The sequence below is a fragment of the Triticum dicoccoides genome, chromosome 5B, assembly GCF_002162155.2.
Source record: "Triticum dicoccoides isolate Atlit2015 ecotype Zavitan chromosome 5B, WEW_v2.0, whole genome shotgun sequence".
Classification (NCBI taxonomy): domain Eukaryota; kingdom Viridiplantae; phylum Streptophyta; class Magnoliopsida; order Poales; family Poaceae; genus Triticum; species Triticum dicoccoides.
The window spans coordinates 157765034-157792089 of record NC_041389.1 but is presented as its reverse complement, the minus strand read 5'-3'; the positions used below and the strand labels follow the sequence as shown (position 1 = coordinate 157792089).

Below are 27056 nucleotides of genomic sequence, written 5' to 3'. Positions count from 1 at the left end.
AAGGAGGAGACGTCATCCGCTCCATACGTGTGTTGGACGCGGAGGTGCTGTCCGTTCAGCACTTGGTCATCGGTGATTTGGATCACGGCGAGTACGACTCCATCATCCCCGTTCTCTTGAACGCTTCCGCTCACGATCTACAAGGGTATGTAGATGCACTCCTATCACTCGTTGCTTAGATGAACTCATAGATGGATCTTGGTGAAACCGTAGGAAAAATTTTAATTTTCTGCAACGTTCCCCAACAGTGGCATCATGAGCTAGGTCTATGTGTAGTTCTCTATTGCACGAGTAGAACACAATTTTGTCGTGGGCGTAGATGTTGTCAACTTTCTTGCCGCTACTAGTCTTATTTTGCTTCAGCGGTATTGTCGGATGAAGCGGCCCGGACCGACCTTACACGTACGCTTACGTGAGACAGGTTCCACCGACTGACATGCACTAGTTGCATAAGGTGGCTAGCGGGTGTCTGTCTCTCCCACTTTAGTTGGAGCGGATTCGACAAAAAAGGTCCTTATGAAGGGTAAATAGAAGTTGACAAATCACGTTGTGGCTTTTTCGTAGGTAAGAAAACGTTCTTGCTAGAACCCTATTGCAGCCACGTGAAAGATGCAACAGCAATTAGAGGACGTCTAGCTTGTTTTTGCAGCAATTGCCTTGTGATATGATATGGCCAAAAGTTGTGATGAATGATGAATGATATATTGTGATGTATGAGATCATGTTCTTGTAATAGGAATCACGACTTGCATGTCGATGAGTATGACAACCGGCAGGAGCCATAGGAGTTGTCTTTATTTTTTGTATGACATGCGTGTCATTAAAGAACGCCATGTAAATTACCTTACTTTATTGCTAAACGCGTTAGCCATAGAAGTAGAAGTAGTCGTTGGCGTGACAACTTCATGAAGACACGATGATGGAGATCATGGCGTCATGCCGGTGACGAAGATGATCATGGAGCCCCGAAGATGGAGATCAAAGGAGCTATATGATATTGGCCATATCATGTCACTATTATATAATTGCATGTGATGTTTATTATGTTTATGCATCTTGTTTACTTAGAACGACGGTAGTAAATAAGATGATCCCTTATAACAATTTCAAGAAAGTGTTCTCCCCTAACTGTGCGCCGTTGCTAAAGTTCGTCGTTTTGAAGCACCACGTGATGATCGGGTGTGATAGATTCTTACGTTCACATACAACGGGTGTAAGACAGTTTTACACATGCAAAAACACTTAGGGTTAACTTGACGAGCCTAGCATGTACAGACATGGCCTCGGAACACAGAGACCGAAAGGTCGAACATGAGTCGTATGGAAGATACGATCAACATGGAGATGTTCACCGATGATGACTAGTCCGTCTCACATGATGATCGGACACGGCCTAGTCGACTCAGATCGTGTAACACTTAGATGACCGGAGGGATGTCTAATCTGAGTGGGAGTTCATTGAAATAATTTGATTAGATGAACTTAATTATCATGAACTTAGTCTAAAACCTTTGCAAATATGTCTTGTAGATCAAATGGCCAATGCTCATGTCAACATGAACTTCAACGCGTTCCTAGAGAAAACCAAGCTGAAAGATGATGGCAGCAACTATACGGACTGGGTCCGGAACCTGAGGATCATCCTCATAGCTGCCAAGAAAGCATATGTCCTAGATGGACCGCTAGGTGAAGCACCCATCCCACAGAACCAAGACGTTATGAACGCTTGGCAGTCACGTGCTGATGATTACTCCCTCGTTCAGTGCGGCATGCTTTACAGCCTAGAACCGGGGCTCCAAAAGCGTTTTGAGCAACACGGAGCATATGAGATGTTCGAGGAGCTGAAAATGGTTTTCCAAGCTCATGCCCGGGTCGAGAGATATGAAGTCTCCGACAAGTTCTATAGTTGTAAGATGGAGGAAAATAGTTCTGTCAGTGAGCACATACTCAAAATGTCTGGGTTGCACAACCACCTGTCCCAGCTGGACATTAACCTCCCGGACGAGGCGGTCATTGACAGAATCCTTCAGTCGCTCCCACCGAGCTACAAGAGCTTTGTGATGAACTACAATATGCAGGGGATGGTGAAAACTATTGCTGAAGTATTTTCAATGCTGAAGTCGGCATAGGTAGAAATCAAGAAAGAACATCAAGTGTTGATGGTCAATAAAACCACCAAGTTCAAGAAGGGCAAGGGTAAGAAGAACTTCAAGAAGGACGGCAAGGATGTTGCCGCGCCCGGTAAACCAGTTGCCCGGAAGAAGTCAAAGAATGGACCCAAGCCTGAGACTGAGTGCTTTTATTGCAAGGGGAAGGGTCACTGGAAGCGGAACTGCCCCAAATACTTAGCAGACAAGAAGGCCGGCAACACTAAAGGTATATTTGATATACATGTAATTGATGTGTACCTTACCAGTACTCGTAGTAACTCTTGGGTATTTGATACCGGTGCCGTTGCTCATATTTGTAACTCACAGCAGGAGCTGCGGAATAAGCGGAGACTGGCGAAGGACGAGGTGACGATGCGCGTCGGGAATGGTTCCAAGGTCGATGTGATCACCGTCGGCACGCTACCTCTGCATTTACCTACGGGATTAGTTTTAAACCTTAATAATTGTTATTTAGTGCCAAGTTTGAGCATGAACATTGTATCTGGATCTCGTTTGATACGAGATGGCTACTCATTTAAATCCGAGAATAATGGTTGTTCTATTTATATGAGAGATATGTTTTATGGTCATGCCCCGATGGTCAATGGTTTATTCTTAATGAATCTCGAGCGTAATGTTACACATATTCATAGTGTGAATACCAAAAGATGTAAAGTTGATAACGATAGTCCCACATACTTGTGGCACTGCCGCCTTGGTCACATTGGTGTCAAGCGCATGAAGAAGCTCCATGCTGATGGACTTTTAGAGTCTCTAGATTATGAATCGTTTGACACATGCGAACCATGCCTCATGGGCAAAATGACCAAGACTCCATTCTCCGGAACAATGGAGCGAGCAACCAACTTATTGGAAATCATACATACCGATGTGTGCGGTCCAATGAGCGTTGAGGCTCGCGGAGGATATCGTTATGTTCTCACTCTCACTGATGACATGAGTAGATATGGATATGTCTACTTATTGAAACATAAGTCTGAGACCTTTGAAAAGTTCAAGGAATTTCAGAATGAGGTAGAGAATCAACATGACCGAAAGATAAAGTTCCTACGATCAGATCGTGGAGGAGAATATTTAAGTCACGAATTTGGTACGCACTTAAGGAAATGTGGAATCGTTTCACAACTCACGCCGCCTGGAACACCTCAGCGTAACGGTGTGTCCGAACGTCGTAATCACACTCTATTGGATATGGTGCGGTCTATGATGTCTCTTACCGATTTACCGCTATCATTTTGGGGATTCGCTCTAGAGACAACTACATTCACTTTAAATAGGGCACCATCTAAATCCGTTGAGACGACACCATATGAATTATAGTTTGGGAAGAAACCTAAGCTGTCGTTTCTAAAAGTTTGGGGATGCGATGCTTATGTCAAGAAACTTCAACCTGAAAAGCTCGAACCCAAGTCGGAAAAATGCGTCTTCATAGGATACCCTAAGGAAACCATTGGGTATACCTTCTACTTAAGATCCTAGGGCAAGATCTTTGTTGCCAAGAACGGATCCTTTCTGGAAAAAGAGTTTCTCTTGAAAGAAGTAAGTGGGAGGAAAGTAGAACTCGATGAAGTACTACCTCTTGAACAGGAAAATAGTGCAACTCAGGAAAATGTTCCTGTGATGCCTACACCAACTAGAGAGGAAAATAATGATGATGATCAAGGTACTTCGGATCAAGTTGCTACTGAACTTCGTAGGTCCACAAGGACACGTTCCGCACCAGAGTGGTACGGCAACCCTGTCTTGGAAATCATGTTGTTAGACAACAGTGAACCTTCAAACTATGAAGAAGTGATGGCGGGCCCAGATTCCAACAAATGGCTTGAAGCCATGCGATCCGAGATAGAATCCATGTATGAAAACAAAGTATGGACTTTGACAGACTTGCCCGATGATCGGCGAGCGATAGAAAACAAATGGATCTTTAAGAAAAAGACAAACGCGGATGGTAATGTTACCATCTATAAAGCTCGACTTGTCGCTAAGGGTTATCGGCAAGTTCAAGGGGTTGACTACGATGAGACATTCTCTCCCGTAGCGAAGCTGAAGTCCGTCTGAATCATGTTAGCAATTGTCGTATACTATGATTATGAGATATGGCAGATGGATGTCAAAACGGCATTCCTTAATGGACATCTTAAGGAAGAACTGTATATGATGCAGCCGGAAGGTTTTGTCGATCCTAAGAATGCTAACAAAGTATGCAAGCTCCAGCAATCCATTTATGGGCTGGTGCAAGCATCTCAGAGTTGGAACATTCGCTTTGATGAGATGATCAAAGCGTTTGGGTTTATGCAGACTTATGGAGAAGCCTGCGTTTACAAGAAAGTGAGTGGGAGCTCTGTAGCATTTCTCATATTATATGTATATGACATACTTTTGATGGGAAATGATATAGAACTATTGGACAGCATTAAGGCCTACTTGAATAACTGTTTTTTCAATGAAGGACCTTGGAGAAGCTGCTTACATATTAGGCATCAAGATCTATAGGGATAGATCGAGACGCCTCATAGGTCTTTCACAAAGCACATACCTTGATAAGATTCTGAACAAGTTCAAAATGGATCAGTCCAAGAAAGGGTTCTTGCCTGTATTGCAAGGTGTGAGATTGAGCTCGGCTCAATGCCCGACCACGGCAAAAGATAAAGAAGAGATGAGTGTCATCCCCTATGCTTCAGCCATAGGATCTATTATGTATGCCATGCTGTGTACCAGACCTGATGTAAACCTTGCCGTAAGTTTGGTAGGAAGGTACCAAAGTAATCCCGGCAAGGAACACTAGACAGCGGTCAAGAATATCCTGAAGTACCTGAAAAGGACAAATGACATGTTTCTCGTTTATGGAGGTGACGAAGAGCTCGTCGTAAAGGGTTACATCGACGCTAGCTTCGACAGATCTGGATGACTTTAAGTCTCAAACCGGATACGTGTATATGTTGAATGGTGGAGCAGTAAGCTGGTGCAGCTATAAGCAGAGCGTCGTGGCGGGATCTACATGTGAAGCGGAGTACATGGCAGCCTCGGAGGCAGCGCATGAAGCAATTTGGGTGAAGGAGTTCATCACCGACCTAGGAGTCATACCCAATGCGTCGGGGCCGATCAAACTCTTCTGTGACAACACTGGAGCTATTGCCCTTGCCAAGGAGCCCAGGTTTCACAAGAAGACCAGGCACATCAAGCGTCGTTTCAACTCCATCCGTGAAAATGTTCAAGATGGAGACATAGATATTTGCAAAGTACATACGGATCTGAATGTCGCAGATCCGTTGACTAAACCTCTTTCGCGAGCAAAACATGATCAACACCAGAATTATATGGGTGTTCGATTCATCACATTGTAACAAGATTATTGACTCTAGTGCAAGTGGGAGACTGTTGGAAATATGCCCTAGAGGCAATAATAAAAGATTATTATTATATTTACTTGTTCATGATAATTGTCTTTATTCATGCTATAACTGTATTATCCGAAAATCGTAATACACGTGTGAATACATAGACCATAATATGTCCCTAGTAAGCCTCTAGTTGACTAGCTCGTTGATCAACAGATAGTCATGGTTTCCTGACTATGGACATGAGATGTCGTTGATAACGGGATCACATCATTAGGAGAATGATGTGATGGACAAGACCCAATCCTAAGCATAGCACAAGATCGTGTAGTTCGTTTTGCTAGAGCTTTTCCAGTGTCAAGTATCTTTTCCTTAGACCATGAGATCGTGTAACTCCCAGATACCGTAGGAGTGCTTTGGGTGTACCAAACGTCACAACATAACTGGGTGACTATAAAGGTGCACTATAGGTATCTCCGAAAGTGCCTGTTGGGTTGACACAGATCGAGACTGGGATTTGTCACTCCGTATGACGGAGAGGTATCTCTGGGCCCACTCGGTAATGCATCATCATAATGAGCTCAAAGTGACCAAGTGTTTGGTCATGGGATCATGCATTACGGTACGAGTAAAGTGACTTGCCGGTAACGAGACTGAACGAGGTATTGGGATACCGACGATCGAGTCTCGGGCAAGTAACGTACCGATTGACAAAGGGAATTGTATACGGGGTTGATTGAATCCTCGACATCGTGGTTCATCCGATGAAATCATCGTGGAACATGTGGGAGCCAACATGGGTATCCAGATCCCGCTGTTGGTTATTGGCCGGAGAGCTGTCTCGGTCATGTCTGCATGATTCCCGAACCCGTAGGGTCTACACACTTAAGGTTCGGTGATGCTAGGGTTATTAGGAAGACTTGTATGTGATTACCGAATGTTGTTCGGAGTCCCGGATGAGATCCCGGACATCACGAGGAGTTCCGGAATAGTCCGGAGGTGAAGATTTATATATAGGAAGTGTTGTTTCGGCCATCGGGAAAGTTTCGGGGTCACCCAGTATTGTACCGGGACCACCGGAAGGGTCCCGGGGGTCCACCGGGTGGGGCCACCTATCCCGGAGGGCCCCGTGGGCTGAAGTGGGAGGGGAACCATCCCCTAGTGGGCTGGTGCTCCCCTCCTTGGCCCCCCCTGGGCCTAGGGTTGGAAACCCTAGGGTGGGGCGCACCACTTGCCTTGGGGGGCACTCCACCCCCCTGGCCGCTGCCCCTTGGGAGTTTCCCATCTCCAGGGCCAGCGCCCCCCTTGGGGGCCTATATAAAGGAGGGGGGAGGGAGGGCAGCTGCACCCTGAATCTTGGCGCCTCCCTCCTCCTGCTACACCTCTTCCTCCTCCTGCGGTTGCTTGGCAAAGCCCTGCCGGAGTACTGCATCCCCACCACCGCCACGCCGTCGTGCTGCTGCTGGAGCCTTCTTCCTCAACCTCTCCTTCCCCCTTGCTGGATCAAGAAGGAGGAGACGTCATCCGCTCCGTACGTGTGTTGGACGCGGAGGTGCTGTCCGTTCAGCACTTGGTCATCGGTGATTTGGATCACGGCGAGTACGACTCCATCATGCCCATTCTCTTGAACGCTTCCGCTCACAATCTACAAGGGTATGTAGATGCACTCCTATCACTCGTTGCTTAGATGAACTCATAGATGGATCTTGGTGAAACCGTAGGAAAATTTTTAATTTTCTACAACGTTCCCCAACACCGACGCTGCGACGCGGTTGGCTGCTTTAAACGACAGTTCGTGGCATTTTCTTGAGGCCACCCTTGGTGCCTTCGACAATGACTACGAGGTGTTTTCTCAGCGTGCGCGTGCTTACCTCAACTCGAGAGCCAGCAGGTTGGTGCCCGGAGCGGCTTAGGCAACTCACCACTACGATGAGGGCACCCACGATGTGGAGGCCTCACCCTCTTCCATGCCCAAGGAGCCAATCATCATTGATATCTCCAACGATGAGCAGTAGCTTGTCTTATAAGCTCACTATAAGGACCCATGTTCGGTTTAATAGCTACGTCGGTTAAGAATGCTCGGTTTACCCATTGCATGTGCTGCTCCTGCCTTTCCTTAATAAATTTTAGTGAATTGTGCTATCTACTTTTACAATGCAATCTGTTGCTCTAGTGTATATGTTCTATATGTCATGCAATGTGGTGCTCACTTATTAACTATTTGGTTAATTAGTTGTCATGTTCAGTTAACTGTTTGGTTTAATTCTGCAAATGTGATGTTCAATTCTTCAGGGTGCAATTTTGTATTGTCTTCCATGTGAGAGATATAAATTGAATTTATCTTTACAAAATACATGAGAAACAAATACAATTGCTGTATTTCCAAGTTGTCAAGCATGCTTGGTTTGGTTAATTGTCTGATCTTCTAGTATGTTATTGTGCAATGTGGTGCTCAGTTAACATTTAGTTCATTTGTTGTGGTGTTTAGTTAACTGTTTGGTTTAATTCTGCAATGCGATGTTCAATTTTTGTGGGTGCATTCTGTTATTGTATACCATGTGAGAAATAAATCAAATTTGGTTGTACTAAATACATGAGAAACAAATGCAATTGCTATATTTCTAAGTTGTTAAGCATGCTTGGTTTGGTTAACTGTCTGATTTTCTATTAGGAGTATGTTATATTGTGCAATGTGATGCTCAGTTAATGTTTGGTTCATTTGTTCTGGTGTTTAGTTAACTGCTTGGTTCAATTCTGCAATGCGATGTCCACTTGTCGTGGGTAGAATTTTGTATTGTTGTGCATGTGAGGAATAAATCAAATTTGGTGCACTTAATACATGAGAAACATATACAATTGCGATATTTCCTAGTTCTTAATCATTCTTGGTTTGGATAAATGGGTTTTCCATGTGGCTTGAATTAATTTGATGAATCTGCAATGTGCTTATTTTTCATCAACATATTTTACTAATAGCATGTAAACCCTCACTTAACGTGGTCACTAACTACCTTATATGTGTTGCAGGGAAACAATGGGAAGCACTAAGGTTTACAATCGAGGTTTGCACATGCATGGTCCTTTGTCTAATAGCACATTACTGTGCAATTGCAGGAACCATTCTAATATTTAGGTTTTTAACAATTTGGTCTGGCACATGTAGGTCCTCCTGTTAGAGGTTTTGACCCACTATTCGACCCTTTTTGCATATGGGGAAATGAGTTGTCCATGAATATCAATCAAGTCAAGAAACTCTGATAGATTGTTAGGATAAAGAAATTAGCGAAAAACAACAACAATGTCTTTGTCTGCACAATGAAGAAGACATCAGTTCACTACAGGATGGTACAAACTATTATACCTTGCCTTTTTTATTCCTTTGCCCCATTTCCAATATAAAGAAGATGTTTATACGCATCCTTGTTTTCAAGCCTTTCCAAAGCAGATCACTGATGATTACCTCTCAAACCACCTGTATGGTCAGGAGGCAAGGAAGGTTTTCATACAACACCCATGGTTCAATATGAAGTGTTCCTGAAGAGGACGAAGGATGGACGGTCAATCATCCACAGGCACTAGCCTAAAATTGCAAAGACCCTCAATATGAATGAAGGCTCAATATTTGCCTTCCTCTTCAACAGTTTTCCAAATGAGATGCATCTTTCTATGTACCGTCTATGATGCCAATTTTGCAAGGTTCTAGATTTTGCATGTGAAACTTGGCGCTGGTGCGGTTGTGTAAAGGGGTAGCTGAGTGCTGAAGCTACATCATGTTGTACTCTGATGTATTTCAATTATGAAATCATGCTTCCTTAATATGGAAATGAAATATATTATGTACTTAATATGAATGTCAATTAGATTAATAAATGGATCATAATAATAGGGCAATGAGCCTGCTAATGGCCAATTAGCAGGGCCAATTAGCCTGCTAATTGGATTTTTCTATTGCAAATGGTTATTCAGAAAACACCGTGGGTGATGACCTCAGGCAACGCACACAGTTTCTAGGAATAACCATCTTGGATCAATGAACAATCACACACGACATTCTCTTCAAAACTGTTTGCGTTAGGCCATCTTGCACAAACGTTTACCACATAAAAACCGTGTGTGATGGACAACCTTTGCCACACAGTTTCTTCTATGCACCGTGTGTGATTCACTCAATAACGCAAATGATAAAATTGTTAATATCATGTGCAATGGCAATGCTATCACAAACGATTTAACGGGGAAAATTGTGTGTGATGTACCTGCGAACGGAAACGTTTTCCTTGGAGCGACTGTGTGGGATGTATGTATGAACGGAAACGTTTAGGGGGGACTGACTGTGTGGGATATACTTATGACCGGAAACGATTTCGCCTGTATAATTGTATTTTTTAGCACTACTATATGTTTAACCGTATTTGATCGCTCGTCGATCGCACACGACCTCATTTTGCCGAGCGTGTGTGCTAGGAGGGCATATCCTCGACGATTTCTGGGTTGTGTGGGAAGGACCCCCCTATCGCCCACACTCACTTGGCGACGGTTCCAAATGCCGTCGCGGAATGAGGTTAAAACCATTTGTATAGTGACGGTATCCTGGACCAGGGGGTACTCACCACGTCATCTCCCGACCAGTGGGTCGGGCCGAGGACCCCTATGATGATTCACTAACGGGCCACTTCGGGCAGCCCATGCCGAATACAAGGAGAATTCCACGAGACTTGGTGCACAAGACAAGGACTCCTCTAAACCCTAGGCCTACGGTGGATATATAAACCGAGGCCAGGCTAGTCAATAGACAATCTCTTATTCATTACTACAATGTCGTGGTAGATACCTGTACTATGTAATATCCTCATATCAATACAATCAAAAGCAGGACATAGGGTATTATCTCCTTGAGAGAGCCCGAACCTGGGTAAAATCATGTGTCCATGTTACCATCGCTCTAAGACGCCGAGCTTAGGACCCCTCCTACGAGATTCGCCGGTTTTGACACCGACATTGGTGCTTTCATTGAGAGCCTGCTTAGCAAATCTTCGCGGATCGATGGATGATTAGGTGATATTTTTCAGTTGAATTCGTACTAAATAAATCTTCTTTGTAAATTGTATCTACTTCCCTACGCTTTGCTAGTTGCAGATTGCTTTTGCTTCAAGGGCAGCCGACGATCCGCACTGTGCACACTCCGGCGAAGGCGGTCCGAGGAGTTTATTAGATAATACTGGCAACCATCACGTACACATGCATAAAGTCGAAACTGGACGCTGCCCCAGCCTTTTTTTATTTCACATGGGATCAAGAGAATCAATCTCCACATCAGTTGAATATTGATTCATCTGCATACACGCGGCTCAAGAAAAGATCCTTTTTCTCGTCGGATGATTATCCTGGAGGAAACAACATATCAGAGGGATCTCCTACTTCCACTTCACGTGATTAGGAAAGTGAATTGATATGTCTAACTAGTAGTACTACTATTCCAAGTACACGCACGCTTTTCAAGGCTTAATCAATGAATAATGCATCTTTCTTGACCACGTGAAGACTGAATCTAATGTATTTGATTTTTGCTCTTTTACATCAATTGGAGTACCAACTTATCATGGAGGCTCTTCGGTTCACCGCAACCACGCATGATAATCACAGAGATATTCTACCGACGCTTGTACGTGTTGTCGGTCTGGCCAGCCTCTTGCAGTGACCTAGGCCAGGCTGACCTGTGTCGACATCGCCATGCCACAACACCGTTACGCCATCAAGTAGACCTCGACACTCATGCCATATTTACCAGATTATTCACTTTTGCATAAATTAACTATGCACCCCCTTTTTTCCAAAAAAAATCTGGCTTGCACTCTTTTATATCTGCACAGGTACTCGACTTCGTCGAACCACACCCTTACCTCTGCGGGTCCATGTCGTTGTCTCGCTAGCATGGACGAAACCGCGTTGTCAGTTCGGTGAGCCGCCCTATGCTGTCATGTCCACATCATCACTTCTTCAAGCTGACTTATACCGCGCCGACCTGCTCCATCATGTCGGCCAGGCCAAGAACACTTCAGCACAAGCAGCGGTCATCCAGGGAATTCTTTCCTTTTTTCTTTATGCTCTTTTCTTTTTAAATTTGGTGCATATGGTCGCTATCGTCCACTAGTGGTTTTCTCTATCGTATGCATATATGGAAGTACTAACCCGAAAGTGCTAGTTTTTGCAGCATGGTTTTTAATGTGTAACAAACAGTGCAAACTAGCATTTCACCAATGCCCACATGTGTCTCTTGGATTGCTACAACAAATAAACCAGGTGCTATTAATCCTAGTAATTTTTGCTTGCATGTGTTTATTTTTCCAAAGGAATTATTACTATGGGTTGCTCCATCATCTGTACACAGGTCTGTCAAATGATGGCCGCGTTAACGATGGTTGCGTGATCGTTCGGTCAGTTTCCCGCCCGCAGTTCGGCAAATGTCGCACCGGGGAATCGGACCGCCCTGCGAATTCAGGCTTTGTCATGCTGACACCCCGCATTGAAATTGGCTTCGACGCCAGGCCACATCTCTTAAAAAAATATTTTGCGTAAATTTATTTTACAAGGATTATTTATATATTTATATTATTATGTTTGGGACTGCACTATTTTACATGTGTAGGTAATCGACTTTGATTGCGTCACGCGATCACTTCGGCAAGCCGACGTCGTCGTCCTAATCGGTATAAATCTGCTCGCGTGATCACCTTGTTGGTCGAATTGCCATACCGACATGTTCAGTTGCCTTGGGGACTTCAACATCGCTGAAAGGCTCTACATCATTGGGTGTTCGGCACACGACTCCTATTTCTTTTATTACTCACTTTGCATAAATTATTAGTTATGCAATGAATTTTTTTAATTTATTGTTATTACTATTATCTCTGGTTTGCACTATGTTCTGTGCACAGGTAAATGATCCGGGTCGGGCAGTGTTGTCACCTCGACGTACCGACATACCACATCACCTCGGCTGGACCGGGGGCTTCGTCATCACTTCATTAACCCACGCCGGGGATTTCGGTGTCACACTGCCGACCTGCATTGGCCGTGCTATGTCGCCACTTTGGAGTGTCGAGATCTTTGCTTCGCCACCTCGGGACCGGCTTGGGGGTTGGGACCTCGCCCCCCCGTAAAATCGGCGCACGTCACACTGAACACATTAACCAGCAAAGTCGCTTTCATGCTCAAAACTTTCAGTTTTGAATTTTGTTCGGTTCGACCAATTATTATAGTTTTTTGACAAAAAAGTTGTTTGTGAAAAACTTTTCTTTGTCAAAATGTTGTTTGTTATAAACAAATTCAAATACCCCGTTTACTTGGGGGCTTCCTTTATGAAACTTTTCTCTTTGCATGTGATTATTATTTTACAACTTCTTTCCTTGTTCGTGTATTATGCCAAAATACGTATCATGTTGACTTAAGTGTTCCGCAAAGCTGGGTTGCTTGGCTCCTATGGTTACCCCTACGTTCCCGATTTTTCGGCTAGGGAGTAAAGGGAGCGCCTCTGCGATTGTTATGACCGGGTCATCCGAACTCGTACCTTAGACGGTTGAAGCCGAAAGCTAGCACTCTTATTGTTTTCAACTATGGTCGGCACACGACGAAACTCAATTTTCTTTAAAGATGCTTCTTACATTACATAAGTAATATAGCACAAGATCCATGCGCACGCTTTATCTGTTACAGCCTCATGGCCTGATTGCCTAGTTATCCAAAACACCGCCGATATTCTCGGTAGGTGAAGTAGATAACACTTTTCAGCCCTTAGCCGAAGAGGGAGAAGCCGACGGTCGGTTAAGACGCATTGAAAGTTTGGGCGAACGCAAATATTATATAAGTACTTCGGTACATACAATCATTATACATAAAATTCTTTTACCCAAGTCACTTGGGGGCCCTTAAATTAATATGAGTCGTTTTATAATAGATGTTTTCTTCTTAGTCGCTGCAAAGTCTTTTTCTACCACTCCTTTCTCAACTCAGGTGTATGATCAATAGCCGGTAGCCTGGTTTCTCTCTAAAGCCGCTTGTGTTTAGTTGCCTAAAATGGCCTAAGAAACACTCCGCCTTCGAGATAGGGAGGTTGAAGCTGAAGGCTGACCCACTTGAAGTCCGGAGATCGGATGTGTCATGTCAAAACACGACGAAAGTGCAATTTTAATACCAATTTCGTATTGGCACCAAAATAGGTTATTCAATCTAGACTGGGACATTCTATTGGTTGAGGTGTTCGGTGTGAAACTCTTTCCTAAAACTACATTTCGGCATCTTTCCTGCTGAACTCCATCTCGGTATTGTCAAAACATACAAGACAGATGAACTAGTTCTCGAGGAGGTGCGATCCTAGGGTCGGCCATGTTGCCCAACCCAAATTTCTGAGGGCTACTGCATTGACAATCCAATGCAGACAATTTAAGTGCAATATAGTTTCCGATGAGATTATGATCCTCTGGCTGGTCAGTTGCACCCAACCTAAGTCTCGAGGACTGTGCACATCGCTTTTTGTGTCCCAAAGTATTCTCCCGAGCTAGGAGTTGATCCGCAGGCCAATTTTGTGAATCAACCTGAGTCTCAGGGGCTACTTGGATTAGCGGTCTTATGTCATCCTTCAGGTGCATCTCGGGTTTTAGACCGACACACACCTTGAGAGCTACTGGCTACATATCTCGGCAGGGAATAAATTGCACCAATCAAAAATATTCACAAAAAATCAGCCTACATTCATGGTGGTGCACCACCTCGGAAGTAGTCCGGCATAAAGCGCGAGCGCCAGTGGCTGGCTCCATAGAGGGCATTTCCGGCATTAAGCTCGGCTGAATTCGTTCATTCTTTTAAAGACATGGGTAGTTTATGACACCTCGGACGCTAACCATTGTTAGAGCTCGAATGCAGTCTGGCGTTGAAGCTTGGAAGCGGCCTGGCATAAAGCTCGGATTCGAATGGCTCGTTCCATAGAAGACTACTCCGACATTTAAGCTCGGGTGAACTCATTCAAATTTTCAGAGGCCAAGGTAATCTATGATCCGTCAGATGCCGACCATTGTCGAAGCTCGACTGTGAAAAGACGCCTCGGATTTAGTTCAGTGTTGGAGCTCGGACGCAAGAGGATACCTTGAATGCCGAAGAGTGTTGGAGCTCGGCTGTGAAAATACGCCTCGGATTTAGTTTGACATTAGAGCTCGGACACAAGAGGACGCCGTCGCACGGGAAACACTTCAAACCCCTGGTGTGGCGTAAAAAACTTACAAGGCATTGATAAAGGCTGATCACTTTTTTTTACGGGGCTGATAACTTAAAGGGGCTCCTCGGAAGCCCGACATGTAAACTCTTCGGATTCAGCTCGGTGATCATCAAGATCGGACATGGGAAGATTCGTTGAACCAATTTTCAAGACCGACGACCGAAGACAAAGAATTATTCAGAAGAACCGAGGAGCGTCTTCAACTTGAAGACCGGTTCAGGGGGCTACTAACGGTGTCCTGGACTAGGGGTTAGTCACCATGTCGTCTGCCGACCAGTGGGTCGATTGGGCGGAAGCCCCCCATGATGATTCACTAATGGGCCACTTCGGGCAACCCATGCCGAATACAAGGAGAATTCCACAAGACTTTGTGCACAAGACAAGGACTCCTCTAAACCCTAGGCCTACGGTGCATATATAAACCGAGGCCAGGCTAGTCAATAGACAATCTCATATTCATTACTACAATGTCATGGTAGATACCTGTACTATGTACTATCCTCATATCAATACAATCAAAAGCAGGATGTAGGGTATTATCTCCTTGAGAGAGCCAGAACCTGGGTAAAATCATGTGTCCATGTTACCATCGCTCCAAGACGCCTAGCTTAGGACCCTTACTACGAGATTCGCCAGTTTTGACACCGACATATAGCACCTCGCTGTACCAGTGATACTACTACTTTGTAATATTCTAATCTTCACTCTTCTAATGCTGCAAGATGATTCAAGATGCTAGTCTTTGATAGGCTAGGCTTTCCCTTCTCTTCTAGCATTTCTGTAGTTCAGTCCAAAGATATAGCCCCATTCCTTTGATACTGGTGCATACTTAGTATAGTTCTGATGTAAGTCTTGCGAGTACTTTGGATTAGTACTCATGGTTTCTTTGCTAATTTTTTACCCTATACCCGAGTGTTGTGATCAGATGTCGGAGTCCAGGAGCCAGATGCCACCACTGAGGACTACTACTACCCCAAGGGTGCCTACTACTACGTGACAACCGCCGACGACCAAGAGTAGTTAGGAGGCTCCCAGGTAGGAGGCCTTCCCTTTTCGATCGTTGTTGCTTCCGTACTAGCCTTCTTAAGGCAAACATGTTTAACTTATGTCTGTACTCAGATATTGTTGCTTCCGCCATTTCGTTGGTATTCGAGCTGATGTATTCGAGCCCTCGACTCTCCTAGCTTGTAATATAAAGCTTGTATGACTTAATTTGTGTTCAGAGTTGTGTTATAATATCTTTCCGTGAGTCCCTGATCTTGATCATACACATTTGCGTGTATGATTAGTGTAAGATTGAATCGGGGGCGTCACAAGAAGTGTATTGTGGTATTTAACAATAATGAGGCTAGCCAATTCGCATGGAGAAGGCTCCCCCGATCGGTTCCTTCGATGGCCGTTAGATCGTGGTCAACTCGGTCCTCTGGTTTGTTTTGTCCGTTCGATCTTCACCTTACAGTAATTTCCTTTTTACCCCACGGTTCTTTTGTTTGTCCAATGACTGGTGGGTTCGTCTCGCAAGTGCATTGGCTGGGTGAGGTGCGCCCATGTGCGATTGGGATTTTTCCAGTCTGCTCCTCGCGTGCGACGTGCGTCCTAGGACCGCCCAATTCCCGAGCCCGCACCCCTCCTTCCTCCTCTCTCCCTTGTCAGCCGCCACAGCAAGAACCGTAGCCCCCTTCCATAGATCCCCATTGCCGCCGCCCCTCCCGCATCTGTTCTCTCCTTCCTCTCTCCGTTGTAAGCCGCCGCTACAACTCCTCCCTTCCCCGTCTTTGTCCGTGCAGCCGACCAACTTAGCTCCGCCCGAAGATCGCTGCCTCCCCAGTTCATCATCCCTCCCTTGCTGCTCTGCTTTCACCAGGGATGGACGAATCCATGCACCCCCTCGCCTAGAACCGCTAGGTGAAGAACATGGACGAGCGTGAGGGTCGGAGGCAGCCACCAGGCGACGGATCTGGCGCGGGGTTACGGGTTTCAAGACCCTCGTGGTTGACATCCTCTTCGCTTCTTCCTCGTGCTGCTGCATCCCCTCGGTTCTTCCCCTGTATAATGTGATGCAGGTGCTCCTCGCCTCCCCATCTCATTTTCTCTCCACTCTCTCTCTTTCCACATATACTCTTGGTTTTAGATCTTTCTCGGCCATGGTACTGCAAGTTATGTTTTCTCATTATCAGTTGATTCAGTTTACTATTTTTACGACTGCAGATTACTTGTGATTTTCGGCATAATCAACTTGTCAAGGAGTGGTGTCAATGGAAGCCGTGACAGTCATTCTGGTGACATATGCACATCAGGTTCTAGAATTAAGTTGTCCTACTAGGAAATTTTCTACAAAAGGTTACATTTCTTTTAAACATAATACACTTATTGTGTCGCTTACCTACTTCCAAAGAGAGTTTATATCAGAGGAAATGTTCATTGTTTCTACTCTGTTTATATTTCAGGTTTGCATGTTCAGTCAATGGGAAATTGGTAGCAACTTTCCTGCACTTTTTGGATGCATAGCTTTGATAGTTTTGCTTGCGGTGCCTAAATTACAGCCTGCCAATGGCGTGGAGTTTAGGTAGCTAGCCCATGCATTGGGAAGAGTTTGGGCGGGTCGCGGTTGATATCGGACCTGTAAATGAAGAAATTTTCATTGCAATGGGCATAATTAATGTTGTGGTGGGGCTTAGTTGCACGCTCGTTGGTCTGCCCAGGGCGAAGGAGTTCACCGTGGTGGACACGCCACTCCTGGAGCGGCTCTTCTTGTTCCTGCCGCCTAATGGTGTGGTGGGGCTTAGGATCGCTTGTGCTCCCAACCTGCGGGTGCTCGCCTACTAGACACAAGAGCTTGCATGCTACAGATTGGTGTCAGCATCATTGGGGCACATCTCTTCGGTCTACATCTCTCTTGCAACTTGAAATTATTCCATTGACATTGATCCAACCACCATGTTCTTCTTTGTGATTAGAAAACTATCAATGACTTGTGATAATAATGTTGCTTTAGCTGTATCTCATTGCAGTCTCTAAAAATTATTCCAGTAATCCCTCTTCTTCTCTTCTCTTCCAGTAACTATCAATACCTAGTGGTGAGTTCAGCGGTTGCCGCCTCCTCTTCTCTTCGAATCCAGTAATCCCTCTCGTGAGTGCATCAGGGGATGTCGTGCCCTCGACTACGGTGAAGCACCAGGTCCACTTGAGCTCCTCCTTCAACCTGCGTGTGTGATTTCTTCTTTTTCCATGAATGCACACATTTGAAGCTTTTTTTGGTTCCCTCATCTAGATTTCTTCTGAAGTGTGCAGATTGTTATTCCATATCAGGGAGGAGAATATTCGTTTTAGGACTCATTAGGCCCATAATATTTAGCTTGTAATTTCTATGATTCATCCATATGTCTAATTCTAACCTTACAGATCAACCTATCTCTCCACCCTTCTAAATCTGGCGCTGCTACATTTCAAAATCTCGTATGTATGAGATTTATTCTTTTAGGTATATTTCTACTTGAAAGAAGTTCACATTTATTTTCTTATTAGATGAGCCTGCTTCCGTTTGCTGGCTATACGTAGGTTGCAGAAATGAGAATACTTATGATATCACATGAATGAGATGTTGATGCCCTGTATGCTCCAAAATTGTATCATTAATCCCACACAATGGTTAGAAACCCAGTCGTTGACTCACAATAGACAAGACCATATTTCACATTTTGTGTAGTCCAACAAATAATACAGATGGACCCTGGTGATGGTTTTCCATATACTGTGATAGTAGTTTCCTGCATTGATTATTTATTGAGCCACCCTTCCGTTTTCAACTCGAATCGGTGCAATAGTTAAATAGATGTATTCTTGTCATTTAGCCCCAAAATTCAGTTCAGTTTGGATCTACATCTTTTGCCGACCCCTTTTCTTGGTACTGATTGACCTTTTTGTGTTAATATTTTTATTTGACTGCATTTTTTTCTTTAGTCCTTCCTCTTAGTGTATAATCCTGATTGTGCAGGTTTCTTTCCTGGCAGCGAATTTATGATTCAGACCATTCCATAACAAAATGCATATATGGCCTCACAGTCGGAGTTTAGCTTCAGACTGTCATCAAGTTTGTGTCAAATTTATTGTTCCATTTTTGGAACAGTGTACTTTCATGAGTATTTTTCTAACGAGTACATATAATACTTTCACAGATCATCTTACAAAATGTAAGTATAGAGGAATTAATATATAGAGGTTATGACCATCATGTAGAGTGATCTCTGAAGATGGATTGCAGATAAGTAGATTAACAATTTAGTACTGACCCTATTTCTGTTGATACTTTATTTTACTAGATCTTTCGTATTAACCATAAGCATAAAGGATATCATGTTGGGTTGCATTGCCATGTAAGGAATGGATATCCTAAACCTGAGAAAGTACCAACGCAGATTATAGTTTCTTAGGAATATCATCGTGTAGTTACAGCAAAGATGGCAAGCTGTAGCACCTTCTATAGTTCAGTTTACTATTAGGGATATCATTCAATCTTTGAACTATGTATTACTGTTATAAATTTGGCTAGGGAATCTGTCTCATTTTAATATTTCAATGAAGTGGTTGGGATGGAGAGGGTTTTTTACTTGACTACTTTCTGACTATATACCTTTCTGTTTTGTGCAAGTACAAAGTATTAGTAATTTTGGTCTGTCCAATTTTTGCAGGGATAATTGTGTGAGTCTGGTCCAAACTTTAAGACAATCACTTAATACATTTATGGGATCACCAACTTCTGGCGTTTGTTGAGACTAGCTAGGTGGGACCATGAATTCCAAGAAGATTGTGGTAATTATCCTACTTTGTTTGCAAGATTGGTTTCTAAAAATATCATGGTAGTTATAATTTCAGATTGCTGCTGATTTGACTGAATATGTTTTGATGGTTTTTAAGCTTTCATTCTTTACTGTGTGTAAAAGTAACTAATTCATTCCTAATTGAATCTTTCAATGGTTGATGGGAACACTACAGATCTTGCTTCTCTGCTTTTTAATGTTTCATATGTTTTCATGTACAAACCGAGGCGTGCGGGCACCATGTGTTTCTATCCCAGGTGCTAAAATCTTATGTGCCAAGGGCATTGTGATGGCGCGATGCATATCTCATGCAAGTGCTAGACATCCCATAGCCCCAAAGAGGAGGGCTCCAAGGTACTTTTGATTGAATGACTTGATTTGTTTCTCCTATGTTGTGCTAGAGGATTAACTAAAACTATGGCTCTGCTATGTATCAGGTTGGACAGCAAGCTTCACTGGATGAAAGCATTTCCCTTCTAAAACAGAGTGTTGCTGACATGAATGCACAAGTTAGTCTTGATACTAAGATGGTCATGGAATTGCTTGATCTATGCTAGGTCAACATGTTAGCCAACCACTTAAAAATAATCAATTGCATTTCTTCCTCTGAAATGTGAAACCTGATGAGTGATGACGCATCAGCAATTTAGCAATAGAAGATGTCAGTGAACACGAGTGCCCAGTCAAAAGCAATGAAACGCTAGATACTTTAGAGTGTAATTTTATATAAGAATAAATAAATGACACTCAAGTAATTAAGCAATTGTTGTTGAGGTATTGTCTCACCCTTTATCTGCTCTCTTTTAAACTGTGGAATGCTATGGGTTGGAGCTACAGGGGAGGAGGGAGGTAAGCGTGGATGCAAAGAATATTACTTACTTACGAAGCCTTTGATCCCAAACAAGTTGGGGTAGGCTAGATATGAAACCCTTTCACGAGGACTTCCCAGGAGGTCACCCATCCTAGTACTACTCTCGCCCAAATGGGTTTCATACCCAAAAGACTGGCTAGTTTTTACGTTGGCTCGCCAAGCCTATCACAACCCTTAGATATGAAACCCTTTCACGAGGACTTCCCAGGAGGTCACCCATCCTAGTACTACTCTCGCTCAAATCGGTTCCATACCTATGGGACTGGCTAGTTTTTACGTTGGCTCGCCAAGCCTATCACAACCCTCCTCCTTTACCCGGGCTTGGGACCGGCTATGCCTAGAAGACATAGGCGGAGTTGGATGCAAAGAATATTGTTCGGATAAAAAATTGGGTGCAAACTGAGTACTGATGGTGAGACTTATTCATTTGTTTATCCTTTTGCCCTTTTAATCAAGAACAATGTTCAGAGCTTGCATGGTTGCTGAAATTTAATTCTGTGAAATAGAAATATTAATACCATGCAATGATCAGTGCAGAGTAGGATAGTTATTGAGTTCTTCCTCAGTTTTCATTGACAAAAGGATTGAACTGTGTGATTTGTTCTAAACTTCTAATACAAAGTAAAGATGGTGTGCATGGGAGGAGCTTGAAGTGGCATTCCCATCTAGGGATGGCTGATGGCAAGGCAAGTTTCTCTCAATCCTTCTCCCCCCTTCACTCTTGAAGTCTATCAGAATAGATTCACCTTTGTTCTGATTTTTCTTTATATGTCCCAGGTGCTAAAATCTTTTGTGCCAAGGGCATTGTGATGGCACGATCCATGTCTCCCGCGAGTGCTCAGCATCCCGAAGCCCCAAAGAGGAGGGCTTCAAGGTCCTTTTGATTGAATGACTTGATTTGTTTCTCCTATGTTGTGCTGGAGGCTAACTAAAACTATGGCTCTGCTATGTATCAGGCTGGACAACAAGCTTCACTAGACGAAAGCATTTCCCTTCTAAAACAGAGTGCTACTGACATCAATGCACAAGTTAGTCTTGATACTAAGATTGTCATGGAATTGCTTGATCTATGCTAGGTCAATATGTCAGCCAACCACTTACAAATAATCAATTGCATTTCTTCCTCTGAACTGTGAAACCGACGAGTGATGACGCATCAGCAATTTAGCAATAGAAGATGTCAGTGAACACGAGTACTCAGTTAAGAGCAATGAAGCCTAGATACTTTAGAGTGTAATTTTATATAAGAATAACTAAATGACACTTAACTCGTTGAGCAATTGTTGTTGAGGTATTGTCTCACCCTTTATCTGCTCTGTTTTAAACTGTGGAATGCTATGGGCTGGAGCTACAGGGGAAGAGGGAGGTAAGCGTGGATGCAATGAATATTGTTCGGATAAAATATTGTCTTCAGCCATCTGTATCGCTCTGGTTTTCCTGTAGTGTGGAGTTTCAACTCTCGATGTGGTCTGCGTGTTATTGATTCAGCTGCCTCACCATTGCAGGAAATTATTGTGTGCTTTCGATTGGGATGCTGAACCAGATGAAAAATGCCACTTCAGCTTTGAGTGCAGTCATAGGTTTGAATTGTAAATTGTAGCTGCTTAAAACTTTGGTATAAAATAAAGCCCTTACTAGTAGATGAGGCACGTTATTAGCAATGTTTCACGTTTTCTTACTTGCAATACTATGCTTGCCTGTTCAGGTCTTCCAAGACCTAAATCATCAGAAATCTAGCACATACAACACCTTTTTTTAAAATTAGGTTACCCTGATATAAGCCTCCGTTCAATTTTCTTATACAGAGGGGTTAGAAATAGTAACCTTGCTTGCTCAAAACTAAATCTACTGATAAATGGATTTTTTTTCAAACCACACATGGTGTTTAGTGGGTCTCATGGATGGATTGGGTTGTGGCAGTAGTTCTTGCGTGTAGTATCTATTTTGACAAAGCGATCGATCAGGGCGCATTGGAGGTAGAAGAAGAGAAAATGTTTGGGGCTTCTGTGGTGTTGAACATTCAGTGTTTATGTGCTTTGTACATGCACGGCCAGTTCAGTAACTAGATGGCCTTTTCTACTGTACTGGTGCTGCTACTTTTCACATGCTAGCTTATTTGAAAAGCCTCAACAGTGTGTGCCACATGTAAACAGTCCATGTTGAAAGAATAGAAGCAGAAGTGTGGAGATAATGTAATTGGTCAGTTAGGAAATTCAGTCTCAATGAGCTCAACTAATGACATGTGTGAGTTGAGCCTGAGGTCATTTTCAAAGTAACAGCAGTATTTTACTTTCCTTTTCATGTCAGTGGTCGATGGTACTTACATGTTGTATCAGGTTATCAAAGGACTGCAATCATGTACATTTTATAAACAAATAAAACACTTTTATGAAGCATATAGTAGACAAATAGTGGTACTGATAAATGGATTTTTATGTCAGAGCACAAATGGTGTTTAGTGGGTCTCTGCGTCATTTTGCGCAATGGGAGATTACTCAAAAACACACATATTTTCAACATTGCATGATCTTCAATGAGATTCTATAATACCAAATTAAAATCTATAGGTACATTCATTGTAGACAACAAACCTCCATTATTTCCTTATTAAAGAGGATTGATTTTATTTGCAAAAAGAAGGGTTAAATTTGTTACCTTGTCCACAACTAAAATAACTAAAGGTTTTTTTTTTCCAATGTGAATATGAATTTAATGGTTCTCTGTGTCATTTGGCGCAACAGAAATAACTAAAAGGATTTATTTGCATACGTATACATGCATATATGTTTTAGGAGAGAATTACAACACATGATCTACGATGCCTAAAAAAAGATACGAGAAAAGTAAAAATCGCCACATAAAGAGGAGAAATGCAAGATCTGGATAAATGAGAACTAAATCCATGCATGCAGAGAAATTTGAAATTGAAGGAAAGGAGAAATTTCATCAGTTGAGTACACCTCTCCAGGAATGTCGCTTACTGACAGGCCACACATAGCTTTGTTCGTGGACTGGGCTAGGTAGCATATGGGCATTTCAAATACCTATGCCTTCATATGCAGAACACAAAGAGGTTTTTTCATGCACATGAAAAATAAAAGTTTGGTACAAACATCGCTAAAAAAATACTCCCTCCGTTCCATTATTTAAGGTGTATTATTTTTGGCACGGTGACCAAGGCACGTAATTATAGATGTGTTAGGACTAAATTACCCTTGGCAAATTTATTAATTAGTGTCAAGTAAATCAATTAGTCCTGGAAAGTAAGAGATATATGCAATCGACATAGAGATAGTTTCCTTCTTTTGCTACAAAGAGAGATACAAACAATTAGGAGAGAGATACTTTCCTTTTCCTGGAGGGCTAACAGGGGAATTATGAGGAATTCGAAGAAATGCATCTTACATTCTGGAATTTTATCCAAAAACAAATACACCTTACATAAAGGAATGGAGGAAGTACATCCTTAACTGGCTATACATTGTATACAAATATGTTTTTTAATCAGATTTCTCATCTTGATAATCATATTTTCTACTAATAAAAAGCTTCCTTAGCTAGTCTACACATGTCATACACTTTTTCTTCAAACTCGGAGTACACAACATGCTATATTCAATATAGCATGGTTTAACACATGTAAACATGTTTAAAAAATAGCATGATTTAGTTGAAGGTTCTTGTAGCATGAAACTATTTTCATTGACAGCATGTCTTCAGCAGGTCTCTGCGTCATTTGGCACAACGGGTCAACTAGTATAATTGAAGAATAAGTTCTTCATTCCAGTCGCATGCGTCAGTGCAAAAGTTGAGTAGACGAGCATCATGAAGAACAACCAAAATAGGCCGAAAGCAGGGAATTGACTCCATATTGATACGTCTCCAACGTGTTTATAATTTATGAAGTATTCATGCCATGTTTACAACAATTCCATGTGGTTTTGGTATGATTTGAATGGAACTAACCTAGACTGACACTATTTTCAGCAGAACTATTGTGGTGTTATTTTTGTGCGGAAATAAAAGTTCTCGGAATGAGTTAAAACTTTTTGATGATTTTTTGGAACGAAAGAGAACCAAGAAGCTTCGGGGGAACACCGGAAGACCCACAGGGGCCCCACAAGCCACCTGGGCGGGCCCTGGTGCTTCGTGGGCTCACTATGGCACCTCTTTGTGTGAGACTGACGCAAAAAATTCCTATATATTCAGAAACCCCCAAAAGTCAACGTAAATGAGAAGTTCCACCGCTGCAAGCCTTTGTACCTTCAAAACACCATCTGGAGCCCTCTTCCGGCACCCTACCAGAGGGGGAAATCATCATCGGAGGCCATCTTCATAATCCTAGTGGTCTCCATGACGAGGAGGGAGTAGTTCACCCTCGAGGGTATGTACAAGTAGCTATATGTTAAATCTCTCTCTCGTGTTCTTGATTTGGCACGATCTTGATGTACCGCTAGCTTTGTTAATATAGTTGGATCATATGGCGTTTCTCCCTCTCTATCTTGTTGTGATGAATTGAGTATTTTACCTTTGAGGTTTCAATATTATCAAATTGAATACTTTTATGAATTTGAGAACACTTGATGTATGTCTTGCATATGAATACCCTTGGTGACAATCGGGTACTATATTGATTCACTTGATGTATGTTTTGGCACATAACTCATGGATTCCCGAGGTGACATTGGGGTAATATATGCATGGGGGTTGATGCCCATTTTTGTCCTACTTTCTCTGGTCGAAATCTTGGGGCACTCTTTGAAGTTCTTTGTGTTGGATTGAATATTATGAATCTGAAGTTGTTTGATGCATATCAAATAATCAACTCACGGATACTTGTGGTGACATTAGAGTATCTAGGTGACATCAGAGTTGTTTGATGTGTATCATATGGTGTTATTTTAGTATGAACTCTAGGGTTGTTTGTGACACTTATAGGAATGGCTCAATAGATTGATCAAAAAAGATAACTTTGAGGTTGTTTCGTACCCTACAAACAATTTCATCTTATGTTCGGAACTTTGGAGTGATTCTTTGACTCACGTTGAGGGATTCTTATATGATTCAATTATGTTAGCACTGTTGAGAGATTGCACTACTAAAAGTACGAACCCTAGACCTTCTTTTCAAGCATTGCAATACCGTTTGTGCTTCATTTTATCACTTGCTACCTTGCTGTCTTTACATTTTCATATTACAAAAACCTATATCCTATCCATACACTTGTATCACCATCTCTTCGCCGAACTATATAGTGCACCTATACAGTTTACTAACTGGGTGTATTGGGGACCTAAGAGATTTCTTGTATTTGGTTGTAAGGTTGTTTGAGAGATACCATCTTCATCCTACGCCTCCCACGGATTGATAAACCTTAGGTCATCCACTTAAGAGAAAATTGCTACAGTCCTACAAAACTCTATGCTTGGAGCCCCAACAAGAATCTACAATAATAAGTTGTGTAGTAGACATCAAGCTCTTTTCTGGCGCCATTGCCAGTGAGGTGAGTGGTATATCTTTAGATCTTCCAATCGTATCTGTTATTTTATTGTTATTATTAATTTGATTTATAAAATAAAACTACAAAAAAATGGAAGTGAGGTTACCTCATATTATTCGTCTTCATCATCTATTTCTTGAAAATGATGGAGCAGACAAATTGTGCTCAATTGATAGAAGAAGAATTCAATAAAATGTTTGACATAAAATATTTCAATGATAAGCATGATTGCAATGTTGTTTGTATGAATTCTTTGAATATCCATGATACTAATGATATGCAAGGTCGTAAGCTTGGGGATGCTATGTTTGATGAAGATGATATTTTTATTCCCCCAAGTTTTGATGTGAAATTTATTATGATGATAGCTTGCCTCCTCTTTATGATGATTATATTGATGAAACAGGGTTCCTAAGAGTGTCAACTCTAGGAAGTAATGATCCCACTATTTTGGAGGGTGTTGAATCTTATTATAATAATTATGAAAGTGGATTTGGAGAGGTCATGACTTTATTTAATGATGATTCCACTATTTCGGAGGTTTCAATTGATTATGACAACAAAGTTGCTATCTATGATGATTATGGTGATGGCATGTATGCTATAAATAACAATGATAACCATGAAAATTGTCATCATGATTTTAATGTTCAAATTGATTATGTCAATCAATTATCTCATGATAGTTATTTTGTTGAATTTGCTCCCACTATTATTGATGAGAAGTAATTTGCATGTGCAGAGAGAAATAAAATTTCTATGCTTATGAATCATGAAAAGAATGCTTTATGTGATAGCTATATTGTTGAATTTATTCATGATGCAACTGAAAAGTTCTATGAGAGAGGAACATATGCTATTACGTATCTCAATAATATCAAGTTTCCTCTCTTTATGTTGGAAGCTTTGAAGTTATTCTTGCTTTGCCTTCCTATGCTCGTTGATTCTTGCTCCCAAAAATTGCTTGCTCACAAAATCCCTATGCATAGGAAGTCGTTTAGTCTTAAATGTTCTAGTCATATTCTTCATGTTGCTCCCGTTATGTTTCAATTCTTTTCTTTTATGTGAGCATCATTGAAATCATCATGACT

General features: G+C 42.3%; 2 long non-coding RNA genes across 17 annotated transcripts; both read left to right on the top strand.

Annotated features, from left to right (window-relative positions):
- Window positions 1–16346: 16346 nt before the first annotated feature.
- Window positions 16347–21152, top strand: LOC119307964. Of its 14 annotated transcripts, none has more exons than XR_005149651.1 (6): window positions 16347–16840; window positions 16986–17117; window positions 17225–18258; window positions 18772–19948; window positions 20032–20103; window positions 21093–21152. It is a non-coding gene; the product is annotated as an uncharacterized LOC119307964 (long non-coding RNA). The 14 variants fall into 14 exon arrangements; XR_005149647.1 differs by having other exon boundaries at window positions 21088–21152; XR_005149654.1 differs by lacking the exon at window positions 21093–21152 and having other exon boundaries at window positions 16347–16517; window positions 16642–16840; window positions 20032–20613.
- Window positions 21153–21237: 85 nt separating this feature from the next.
- Window positions 21238–24707, top strand: LOC119307966. Of its 3 annotated transcripts, none has more exons than XR_005149662.1 (3): window positions 21238–21339; window positions 21422–22045; window positions 24189–24707. It is a non-coding gene; the product is annotated as an uncharacterized LOC119307966 (long non-coding RNA). The 3 variants fall into 3 exon arrangements; XR_005149663.1 differs by lacking the exon at window positions 24189–24707 and having other exon boundaries at window positions 21422–21831; window positions 21971–22771; XR_005149661.1 differs by lacking the exon at window positions 24189–24707 and having other exon boundaries at window positions 21422–22771.
- The last annotated feature ends 2349 nt before the right edge of the window (window positions 24708–27056 follow it).